This window comes from Columba livia, chromosome 3 (assembly GCF_036013475.1).
Source record: "Columba livia isolate bColLiv1 breed racing homer chromosome 3, bColLiv1.pat.W.v2, whole genome shotgun sequence".
In the NCBI taxonomy this organism is placed as follows: domain Eukaryota; kingdom Metazoa; phylum Chordata; class Aves; order Columbiformes; family Columbidae; genus Columba; species Columba livia.
In genome coordinates, this window is record NC_088604.1 from 95,597,460 (window position 1) to 95,609,521 (window position 12,062).

The following is a 12,062-nucleotide window of genomic DNA, read 5'->3' on the forward strand; positions in this document are numbered from 1 at the left end:
TGTTGGACAAAACAAACTTTCACATATCTCGTAGGAGGGAATATGCTAAATCTACTTGATCCAGTGCATTATGCAAATACAGTAAACCTTTACAGATTTCAGGCAGTTCACCCAGTTTTTCCTTACCTTCCTTGATGAGGATACAGCATCCTTGGTCTCTGAAACCACTTCTACAAGGCACAGTGTATTAAACTTTTTAAAGATTATTTGTGGAAAATGGTTTCTTTGTCATTCAAGATGTGTTTTTAGGCCTATAATTTCCTTCAAGTGAGCACAATTCTGCTAACGGCAGTATATTATTTTGACAGTAAGTCAGTTGGCATAAGACTTCATTGTGTATGCCTTTTGTTTATATAATCCTTCCTAACAGTAACAAGGTGTTTACTGTTCAGCAAACACATTTTATTTTAACTGCCAACAGTAAAACTGTCTGATAAAGTTTGATTTAGCTAAAGAAAGCAAGTTCTCATTTAGCCCAAATAAATCCATGGTGCTATAGACAGCTGTTTGGAGTACATAATCCCCCAAGCTCTTATAGCGAGGCAAGTCTTGCTGTTGAATGAGCGCGAGAGAGCAGGCTCAGCTGTTCAGGATGTGCTCCATTACCACTGTAATCTATAGCATCGTGCTGCCATATTGTGAAAGCATTACTTACATTCAGTGGCAGCGAAGCAAATACTCCTCTGACAGATGCTCTGCAGACTGACAGCTGACACCCTAAGCTGAGCTCTATAGATTTTTCACTAAATACGTCCCGCAGGCCCAGATCGATGTGGCCTGGCTGTCTGCTTCTCCCCGCTCTCCTGCGAAGAGATCAACATCTAATACCTTTTCTGCGAGATTCTCAGGGAGTTCACTGTCTCCAAGTGGAAAAAGTTCAGATTTCAGGGAAACAATGAACACAGACACTTCTCAAAATAAGAGCATTTTGCTGCTTGAGAAAAAGAAGAATTCATAAGCCTAAAGGCATTTTTCTTCCACTTTTATGGCTGACTTTATCCTGGAGAAATTTGCCAAAGAAATGTGATTTTTAAGGCTGATATTATAAAAACTTTTGAGATCAGCAGGGGAGAAATAGCTGATCTGTCACTTGGAATCCAAAAGAGTTGTTTGTAGCAAATGCAAAGCAAAAAAGACTCCAATACTTGCTTCCTGCCAAAATCAGAATATCTAGAGAGAGTATGTACACAGGCAGAGGTCAGGATGTGCACAATAAGCCAAGGCTGTGCTTCCATTTTAAAGAAAAAGCTGTAGAATTAATCATTTTACTGTAACAACTACAGCAATCTTCTAACCTTAACCTCAGACCATTAGTAGTTTACCTCTTTTTTCCCCCTTTTTTATTATATGGGACTACTTCATTAACGCTGCTCCTGCTCCCATTGAAGTCACCAGCAGAACTCCTGTAATTCACTGGGTACAGAAGCTGGCTCATAAAGTGGTTGGGGTTTAGAAAATGCTTTCAGGAATGATAACTAGTTGAAAGCTGAAAAGCAGTCACCTACAGTGAACATGAGGAACAAGCACAGAAAATAACACAAGCTGGTTTTTAAGTGTATCAAGGGAGTTTTAAGTACAATTTCTGTACAGGAATTTAAGGACGATCGGGTTGGGTTTTGTTATCTTATTATTTGTGCCATCTTCCAACAGTCTAGATGCCAAGATTCTAACCTTACATTATATCTGGGAGCTCCTGAAAGCGCAACCAGCTCTGCTGCTGATTTTCATGCTGCCACAGTGCATATTGCATGGAAAGACAAACAGACGTGTATGCCTTCTTGCAGGATTATCGGAGTAGGCTAAGTGCAAAGAACTGAAATTTCCTCATTCTGACTGAGCAGCTTCATGTTTTGAAAGCACATCTTGTGGCCCCTTTTCAGCTTCCAGTGTGTTGATTCAGTCCTTGTTTGGTTGGACTTTGCCTTTAAACTCACATTGCATTAGAGTTTTCTAAATGTATATGTAAAAGGTAAATGATTATGTGATTACGTGATAACTGAATGAAGGCTGCCCATTAAAGACAGATAATGGAATAACTGACAATGGTGTTGCAAGGCAGGAAGGCAAATAGGCAAGTATGTTTATAATTTGAGTGAGAAACTAAGTAGTGTCACTGAAAATATTTAGGATCATGTGCTATATGTATTTTCTTCCTGGTTCCCATGAACTGCTGTTGTGTTCTAACTCTTGAGCACACTATGATGTGCAGGAGAGCAGACACCCTGTGTCTTTGCATAGTCAAACCTTGAATCCCAGTTATCTCTACAATACCAGTCCCGATAAAAATGAAAACACCATTTAAAAACCACTTGCCCCCGGCAATATTTGCTAAAAAATGTAAAAAGGTTTCCTTCTCCTACAGCAGCTTTGCTGATGTAATTGAATTTGTATTGAACATCTAAATGCATAGTGTTACATACCTGTTTGGACACTTGCACCAGAACTGGGCCAGCAATGTCCTTGGTGCATGTCAGCTTAACTGATGCCATATTTGAATACATGAGGCATCTAATTTATAAATGAGGGAGATCTTGTATGGGAACATACTGCTGTTACATAAGTGTATGGCATTATTTAATTAATAAAACCATACATTAAGCGCTGCATGATCAGAAGAGAAATTATTTAGAACAATTAACAAATCATTGCACTCATTAAAAAAAAAAATCAATAAACATTAACACAATGTACTCAATGGATTAGAGAGACTTTTGTCTGAAAGGCATGCTATTGCTTCACACAAACTAATATCACTCCAGCTGGGCAAAACTGTGAAATTGTGCTGCTTTGTACAACAAACTACCGAAATCTCATCACTGTAGATAGCTGAAAGGAAAAAAAAGGTGCAAACCCAAAGGGAAAACTGGCAAAGAGCAAATTTGGTCTTCGAGGACATATGAGATGCATATGGCCCAGAATCAGATTGCCTGAGCCATGTATCTCATCACAAAATCATCTTAACATTTCAGAGCAGGTTCCTCATTTTTTCTGAACCTTTTAGAATCATAATAAGCATTTTTTATAGGGCCCTGTTTCCCCTTTAAAGCCTTTAGTCACTGTTACTGGAGGGAGATTACATATTTGATAGTTAGCATCACCTTCAGTGATCATTCTCCTGCCAACACGGATGTTAGCATACAAACAAAAAATTCTGGCTGCAAACAGTTTAACAGCCACAATTAGGCTTATAAAAAGCCAGTTCCAAATAGAGAAGATGGAACTGGCTGAAGTAAACCTAGTGAGCCTCTAAAATTATTTATGCCTTGAGAAACACCGTGCCCATGAGCCTGTCTAGATACAGGCTCATGTAGGCTGCCTTCTAAGCATAAAAGCATATGAGGAGAAGTACAGGGTAAATTTTTTTCTAGCTCCTCAGTAACCCAATAACAATAATGTTTCAATTTTTAAAGCAGCTTCTAGATAACAATTTCAAGGCATTACCCAGTGATGATGCTGTTTTACAAAGTGTGAAATGAGGATGTTAAGTACCTAACTTCCTAGAGGCAGCTTTGTCCAGCCCTTGACCTTAACACAACTGCAGTGAGGGTTCATGTTGATTTTGGGAAGAAGGCTCTGCGCTTATATCTGCCAAGGCTCCACTAGCATGTGGGCATCTCAGGGGCTAAGTGCCAAGGCCAGCACTGGCTCCCGGCCTGCAGCCCCAAAGGCTCCCTGCTGAAGGAGAGCATCAGACCGTGTATGGCATGCCAACCATCAGTGGTTGCTGCGTGGTCCTGGAGTGCCCGACCTTGCCTGAAGAAGCAAGAACAGAGCAGCACAGAGGAGCAAGGAACTCATGCTCTGTGCTGAGACACAGCATCTCCCTTCCAGGAAGCACTGGAGAGGCAGAGACACAAATTGCCAAAAGATTGCCAGATCATATTCTTTCCTGGTCCCTCCTCAGTCCCTCCGGCAGAGCAGAGGGCTTGATGGAGGATGTCCCTACCATGCTGCCCCTTTCTTTTCCCCACAGTTTATCAAGCCAACAAGAGAACCAGGAAGGGGAGAAAGAGCCAGCAGCAGCTGCGGCACTGGGACCCAGTGTCAATACACTAAGTTAGAAGACAAAACACATTAGGATGCAACTGAGGAACACATATACGCCAACCAATCCAAACACAAACTTCTCATCAATGTTTTTCCTGAGGCTTGCAGCCACTAAGAGCCATAAATAAGCCAGTAAAATTCACCAGCTCCCTATGGGATGCAAGGACTTAGCTATTAATTGTGCTATTGCTCTAAGCATCCGAATACTCAGGTCAGGCTCACCTTGGCCAGACATGGCAGCCAGTACAGCAGGTGTTTTATGTCCCTGTCTTTCTGCAGATCTTGCAGAAAACATTCATTCATGCATGCAGCACGCCTGCAGGGACAAAAAAAAAACACCCAAAACCAAACCAAACCAAACCAAACCAAACCAAACCAAAAAAACACCACCACCACAAAACAAAACAAAAAAAAACCCTTCAATTCATTGATGTTTTCAAGCATATAGGAGAAGTAAGGCTGAAATGGAACCTTTTATCTGAAGGCCTGGCACCAGCCTTTAGGAAAACTTAGATACTACTTCAATTCTACTTTAATGGACTTCCCTCATGCTTAGAAATTTCTTAGAAGAATCTCTATAGCCTTCTTTATAACCACCTACCTCTACAATTATGTTATAGCAAATTTTGTTGAAAACTGTTAAAAAGAACTTACATACACTAAATACAGCCTATAGAAATTGTGGGGAAAAAAAATAACAGGAAAGATAGCACACATCACTATAAAATAATTGAACTCTTTCAGAGAGGAATCTGGGCATATCTGCTTTATGTGTGCACTGCAAACACTATATTAACTGTGGCAGTAGAAGCACATCAAACAAGAACCAGATACATCACAGAATTCTTTACTGTTCAGATTTTATATTAAATCTTGCAATGGGCTTTATATTATTGTTGTTTCAAAATCTCAATGAGTTTTCTGGTCCTTGTCTTCAAGACTGTGCACATGTGATGAACAGCAGTACATATTCAGAGGGCATGAAAATACAACTAAATTTTGCAATACTTTCAGGTCTGGCTTTCAGCTTTCAGTTCCAGAGAATACATCTTTAATACGTGCTTATTATTAGATGTAACATCTATTGATTCTTTGAAAAAGGTTAGATGTGGAAGAGACCTGCCATGCTGAATATCGTGGTAAGGTTAAGATGGACAGTATTTCGTAGTCAAGTACCTTTGGATAATTTGACACCACGAAGTGGTTTCCTCACTTCCTTCAGAAAATCATTTTATCGCCCAGAAGAGCAAAGCAAGGGAGAATTTTCACCTGATACTTCACGTAGGTTTTCAATGTCCAAATTGTACTGGTAAAAGACTGGTAAAATGACAGCCAAGTGTGTTCTGCTCTTTCTGTTGCTAGTGCTTCAGCTGTGCAGCTTCCAGTGTGAACTCTACATGTACTCTCTCAGGGACCTGTAGTTGGTACGAGAAAATAAATGTTATTTCACATCAAAAGCTACTGTAATTGTATTTTATATCTCTTGCATAGACCAAAGAGGGCATATGCACATCCTTAAAGAGAAAAAGCTCAGTCCTGACAGTGTTATACAGCTACAACTCTGTATATGTTTATACAGGCATGTGCATGTGTGTTCTGTCATCATATGGTATCACTGCATTCAGGACAGCTGAAGCTATAAGCTTATCCTTTCTGCATATTTATGTGACAGAAATGTGGAAGCTCTCTTCTGATTAAACAGAAGTTTCACAATACTCTTCATTTCTCTCCCACCCGGAGAGAAATATTTCCTGCATTTCACCATCTAGGACTTCAGCATTTACAACTGGATCATCTCTCTTTCTTTCTAGACTGGGATTTCTGAGTCTCCGTTCAGAGCATCCATTTCTCCTGTACATGGACAGAAAGGATCAGCTATAATCTCTCCTGAGCTTGTATGCACTCCCCTCAGAAGTCCTGTGTACCTGAGAACAGACAGTCTTTGCAGTTTTCTAGGGCTTCGTTTTTACCCCCTTTTCCGGAAGTTGTCGGTCCAAACCTGTTCTTCGCTTACACTCTGCGCTGCAACAATAGCAGAGAGAACAGAGTCTGCTCTTGTGTCTTGTTTCATAGAATACTAACATTTGCATTGAAAAGAGAAATGTTGAGGCACATGAGTTTACATGCAGGCGAATAAACTTTTAGACGAAATCACCACAGAAACTAAGGGCAGTCTTGCCACCGCTCTCCCTGGGACCACCTCTCTCTACTGCACCTGGTGAAAATTGCCCATCTTCACATTGTCACAACATAGGAAGGCTCAGTATGCCTTCTACGCCTTTTTTTGTTTCTTTTTCTTTTTTTTCTCTTTTTTAAGTAAATGAGAACACCACTAAGATGGAGCTGGGCCAAATTCTCTGCAGTACAAGGAGGTCAACTGTATAGACTTCAGGGTATAGCTTTGCATGTGTAATGGTAAAAAATGTGGCTGAATGTTTTCCTGATCTCATTTTTTTAAACGTGTTTATTTGATTTTATTTTGCCAGCAAATTTATGCAAGTATGATTTATATGTAATAATCCCCATATTTTTTTAATTACCTTGCTATAAAACCTGAATAACTCCCCCTACTTTGATCTCCAACACATTCTGGAGAATACTGCAGCAGGCATGCCTAAATCAGTTAAGCCATGCATAGAGCTGTTCCTGGAGGGAAGCTTTCCCACATCAGAAGATTGTGTAATAAAACTTAACACAGCTCATTAATTTTCTCTCTTAACCAATGCATCTGACAAGAAGTGACTTTGAAAACATAAAGGAATGACACAACTCTTATGCTTTGCGTAAAACATCTGTTTCCAGCTCCTTTGCTATTAAATTGACATCTTTTTATTTGAAAAGTTCCTTTTATTTCCCAACTTCCTGCAATTGGTAAAGTATATATCCCAAAGAGCTTAAATTCACAGCTTTTAAAACTTGATTAACTAAATGCCTGGTTATTCCTGTCCCAGAGGAAAAATGCCTCTCTTACACAGACAGATTAAGTGGTACAACTATGCTTTTTAATCAATTATTAAGAATTTCTTTACCCAAGCAATGTCAGACTTCATAAAGCATCAAAACAGACTTTGTATCCCCAAATAATGTAAACAGCAGTGTGACTGCATATGAAAAACATTAGCATTCTTGGATCTGGAAAATCGATAGAATGCAAGCACGTTGTACTCACTCTCTCGTCCATGAAGGCCACAGTCAATATCATGTTTCCAACCATGAAAACCTACAAATTCAGTCACAAAAGCAGGAGTCTTGTGTAAGGAGTTAAGGTGATTTTCAGCAGAAGTAAAACACCTTCGTTACCATGATTTATCCTTTAAACTTACATCACTTACCGCTACATTCATATTATATTTCTCCTTTCAATTCACAGTTCCTGGTGTACTGAGAAAGATAAGACAAAAAAGTGCTGGCAAGCTTTTTCCAGACCACATCATGTTATGTGTGGACAGCAAGCATAGCTAAATTGTGGAAGCTGATTCGATTCTACTCTGAAGAACAAGATGGATGTATTTAATTGTATGTTAAGGTTGTATAGAAGTTAAGTATTACTTTGGTAACTCCGGTAAACCAGCTACACCCTACCAAATAATGCCATTTTAAGACCTTTGAACTTGTTCATACATCCCTGGCACCTTAAAAAAACCCCCAAACTTTAACCTTCAGTTATGTTTAGCATTAAGAGAGACATCTCCAGGTGTGAGAGATTAGAACTCACAAGCAGGGCCACAAAACAGATAAGACTTCATCAAAAAACAAAACAAAACAAAACAAAACAAAACAGTGTAATTTTCTTATGTACAGAGTTAGCAAGATGCATAAAGAATTTAAGAAATTAAAAATTCTCAGCAAGCATTTATTAACATAACTTAGTAAAACGGGTTGTTCCAATTTTGTTTGTTGATGAGTTGGTCAAATGTACTCTCTGATTTTTTTTTTTCTCATGAAGGAAGGCTTAGCAGCAGAAAACTGTAATAAAATCAGACTCTTAACCTGGAGAAAACCAAGTCTATTTTTCATATTATGGCTTCTTCCTAATACCTTGATTGCTTTGAGAAGATGCATTTTTTTCTAAATGATCCAAAGATCATCAACAAAGACCCAGTCCTGGAAGTCATTGAATCTATAGACATTATTTTAAAGAAGATTAATTGCGGAGCACCTTGAAACCACACCTGCCTCAGTGGAACTATTTAAGTATATCAAGTTCCCACAGCAGCCTTTGCTGGATTGGGATCTAAAACAGAAGCAACTGGAGAATAACATTATTTTCAAGAGGGAGCTTTCCCTCCTCTTCCTTTTCCTAGGCTTTGTGACTGGCTTTGCACAGTGTGTGAATCTGAGCCCAACACTCAGCTGCTGTCTGTGAGCTGGAGGCTGCTCACTCTCTCAGTCCAGTTTCTAGGGGAAGAATGTGAATTTTTGCCAGACCTATGCTTAACCCTTGTCAGTCCCAAATGTGGGCCGTTTTCTTACACACGCCATACAGATGAACTGTACTCACACTAATGGGTTAGTACATCTTTTAAACTACCTCTACACTGCGGTATAAGTGGTGCCCACTATCAAATAAAACATGAAGCATTGTATCAGACTGGCAATTAATGTTTTTGTTTTATCATCCCAGTTAAATAAAATGCTCAACAGAAAGACAAAAAGAAGAAAGGGAGAAAAATATGTCCCTTCTAAGATTGCCAAGATATGCAATAAGCAGGAAAATAAGGCAGTATGTATCCAAGATGAACACAGTTTGTGTAATTTATAGGATCAGGGGAACAGAGAAAACAGATTGAGCCAGAGATTTTGGACACGTGTGGGGAGGAATTATCTCCTTAACCCATGCAGGGTTTTTTTTTATTTTGGGGAACACGGGATGGCTGAAAGCTACATTATAATAGGAATCAACCTTAATATATGCACTTGGTACCAGTTTGGTCCATCACTGGCACTTTTTAGCTTGTGACTTAAACAGCCATGCAGCAATACACTTGCCTCTGACAAGGAGTGGACCACCTGCTCTCTGCCAACTCTCTTTGCTGTGGTTCCGATATTACTCTCACCAGACCTCAGCGTATTTTTGTTTCCATTTATTCTCACATAACAGAGATAGTCAGCCTTGCTAATGCTACATGTTTCATATAAAAATCTCAACAGGGTGGGACATGGGGGTGACTCACTGAAAGACCTGTTGAAGAGCAGGTCTAGGATGCCCTGCAACCAAATCCCAGATTGGCCAGGTGGTATCAGCTATATCCACTGGCTGTGTCCCACACAGGGGCTTCAGGTTGCCCAGAAGTCTCCATGCTAGCCAAACACATGACAGAGAGCCACTTTGGGAGTCCCATCTTCAGTGCTTAAGTACTTCAAGCGTGTTACAGATCGACTACCCCTGCCCCTTGAAATAAGTGATTAACATCGCTGTATTATCACTGCAGAAAGAAATAACTTACCCATGTTCACACTGGAAGACTATGGCCAAACTGGTAATAAGATCCAGATTTGCTGCCTCCCACTCTGCTGCACCACAGAAATGTGACATATTTCTACAAGCTGTGCCTTAGAAGACAGGGGAAAGAGACAGGGAAAAATCATAAAGAAAAAAATCACCGAGCAGTGTATGGTAATACAAATATCTCTTTTGAGTCAGTGGTTTAGTGTTTGCAAGTATTAAGGAAAATAAAGGAACTGTCCAAACTTTCCAGGAACAATTTCCCTTTAGGGGATCTGAGGAAAGAGGTTCATAAGGCAAAGAATGAAAGCTTTCATCTGGGTTATTTTTCCTACTGTATAAAAAAGAGGATAGAAATTGCAATTCAGAGAACTAGCAGAGGAGAGAGGGAAGCACAGACAAGCAGAATCACGTTTAATAAAAAGGTTTATAGTCATTTCTAGCAGGATCCTATCCAGCTGGCACATCATGTTGCTATCATAAGCCTCACTCAGTGAATTAGAGGGTGTGTTATTGCTCCAGCAATATCACCTGCAGACCTATTTAACCTCCCTGTAGGGACAGCATTCTTTTCCTAGTACATCTAGGCTACCAGAAAGCATTACGACATGGTTAAACTTAGTTTCACATATCCAACTGCTACCTGATATTCCAGCCTGAACTGGGTCCACTCTGGTCTTTCATAGCAGAAGAAAGGAGAATTACCAAAATAAACACTGACTGACATCAGCTGCTTTCAGCTCTGGGGTCTCCAGCATAAGAAGGACATGGACTTGCTGGAGGAAGTCCAGAGGAAGCCACAAAGATCATCAGAGGGCTGGAACACCTCTCCTATGAAAACAGAAGGACAGGCTGAGATAGTTGGGCTTTTTAAGCCTGGAGAAGAGTAGGATCCACAAAGATCTTGTAGCAACCTTCCAGTACCTAATGTGGACCTACAAGAAAGCTAGACCAGGACTTTTTACAGGGGCATGTAGTGATAGGACAATGGGTAATGGCTTTAAACTGAAAGAGGGTAGACTTCAATATAAGGAAGAAATTTTTCTCCATGAAGGTGACAAGGCATTGAAATAGGCTGCTCAGAGAACCTGCCCCATCCCTGGAAGTGTTCAAGGACAGGTTGGACAAGGCTTTGAGCAACCTGGTCTAGTGGAAGGTGTCCCTGGTCATGCCAGGGTAGCTGGAACTAGATGATCTTTCACATCCTTTCCAACCCAAACCATCCTATGATTCTATGATTGTTAATTCTGAGGACAGTAAACAAGAGAGAACAGTGGTGAAACCGGCATCATGCCAGTCAGCCTAAAATTTATGTGCTGCCTTTTTTTCGCCCACTAATATATTGAAAGTAACTCACTGTAATGTGTAGAACTGGCTATGAGCCTTGTGCAGAGGGCTAAATGAAAGTGCTGCCCCAGTCTCTTTCAGACCTCAACTTCACATTTCTCTCACCATTTTCTATCTCTTCTATTTGACTATTTTTCTCCTTCAGTAGAGCAGAAATCCAAAACATAAAAACCAGTGGTTTTATTAGCATATTTTTAAACCCTCACAGTAGAAAACTTTCAGCATTATTCATAAAGCCTTACTTATTGAGCCTTTGGATTTCATTTTACTCTGAGATACAAAAAAAACCCAGCACAGTCAAAGATTCCAACACAGAAACTATAGATAATAAAACACATTATTCACATTATTTATGAAAAAACATGTTATACAAAATGACTATACAAAATTAGTTCAATTGATAATTCAGGAATTATGATACAAGGCAAGAATATGCGAATTATAAGTCACTCTTCAGTGGCTGTCAGGAAGCACGATTAGTTCCAGCGCAAAGTTGTCTAACAGGTCTGAGCTTATTGGAGAAATAACTTTATTACAGGGCATCATGCATGACTTAGACAAGTAACTGCATTTACAAATGAAGCGAGACTGACTTTGAGATCCACATGAATGGAAAGGTTTGAACAATTGCCAAAAACATGTACAGACGATGCCAAGTTATTCTTGAATCTATATACCTGCCAAATCAGTTGCATATACTGCATATCAGCCCAGTGATTCAGGAAGAAAGGCAGTAAAGCTGTGCCTAAGATGTGGATGCCATTGGAATTTTGCAGCTGTGCTTGAGCTATAATTGGAACCAGCACTGCCCTGAACCAGCTAGCCCTGGAAACGAAAAGGGAGACGATCTCTGAGGTCATCTATGCCATCCTCCTTACAGTTCTGGGTTGTTTTCCTAAGAGGGCCTTTGAACCTCCCTGTGTGACACGGTGCTTCCCAACATGTGGCACTGCCTTTTCTGCAGGAGCTGAGGAACCTCTCCAGAGCCTGGGTGGGGGCTTCCATGCTGGCTTTGAAAGACTGTAGAGGTGCAAGCTCCCTTAGGCTCAGGGACTCAGGATGCACAGCACCAAAATACCAGATTCCAATTCATGATCAGGTAGACAAAACTAGCTGCATATTACTACTTATTGGAACAGACTGTCCAGGGAAGTGATGGAGTCACCATCCCTGGAGGTGTTTAAAAGGCCTTTAGACAAGGTTGTTAGGGACATGGTTTAGT

At 40.2% G+C, this 12,062-nt stretch overlaps 1 long non-coding RNA gene across 2 annotated transcripts in view; it reads right to left on the bottom strand.

The window, feature by feature from the left end:
• LOC110366236 (uncharacterized) overlaps window positions 1–6,771 on the bottom strand; it is an 82,114-nt gene extending 75,343 nt beyond the window's left edge. The window contains exons 1-2 of one of the 2 annotated variants that reach the window (XR_010471598.1): window positions 5,973–6,771; window positions 5,317–5,462 (exon numbers count right to left, since the gene is read on the bottom strand). This is a non-coding gene — a long non-coding RNA (uncharacterized LOC110366236). The remainder of the gene's footprint in view (window positions 1–5,316; window positions 5,463–5,972) is intronic. The other variant, XR_010471597.1, reaches the window with a different exon arrangement.
• Between the last annotated feature and the right edge of the window lie 5,291 nt (window positions 6,772–12,062).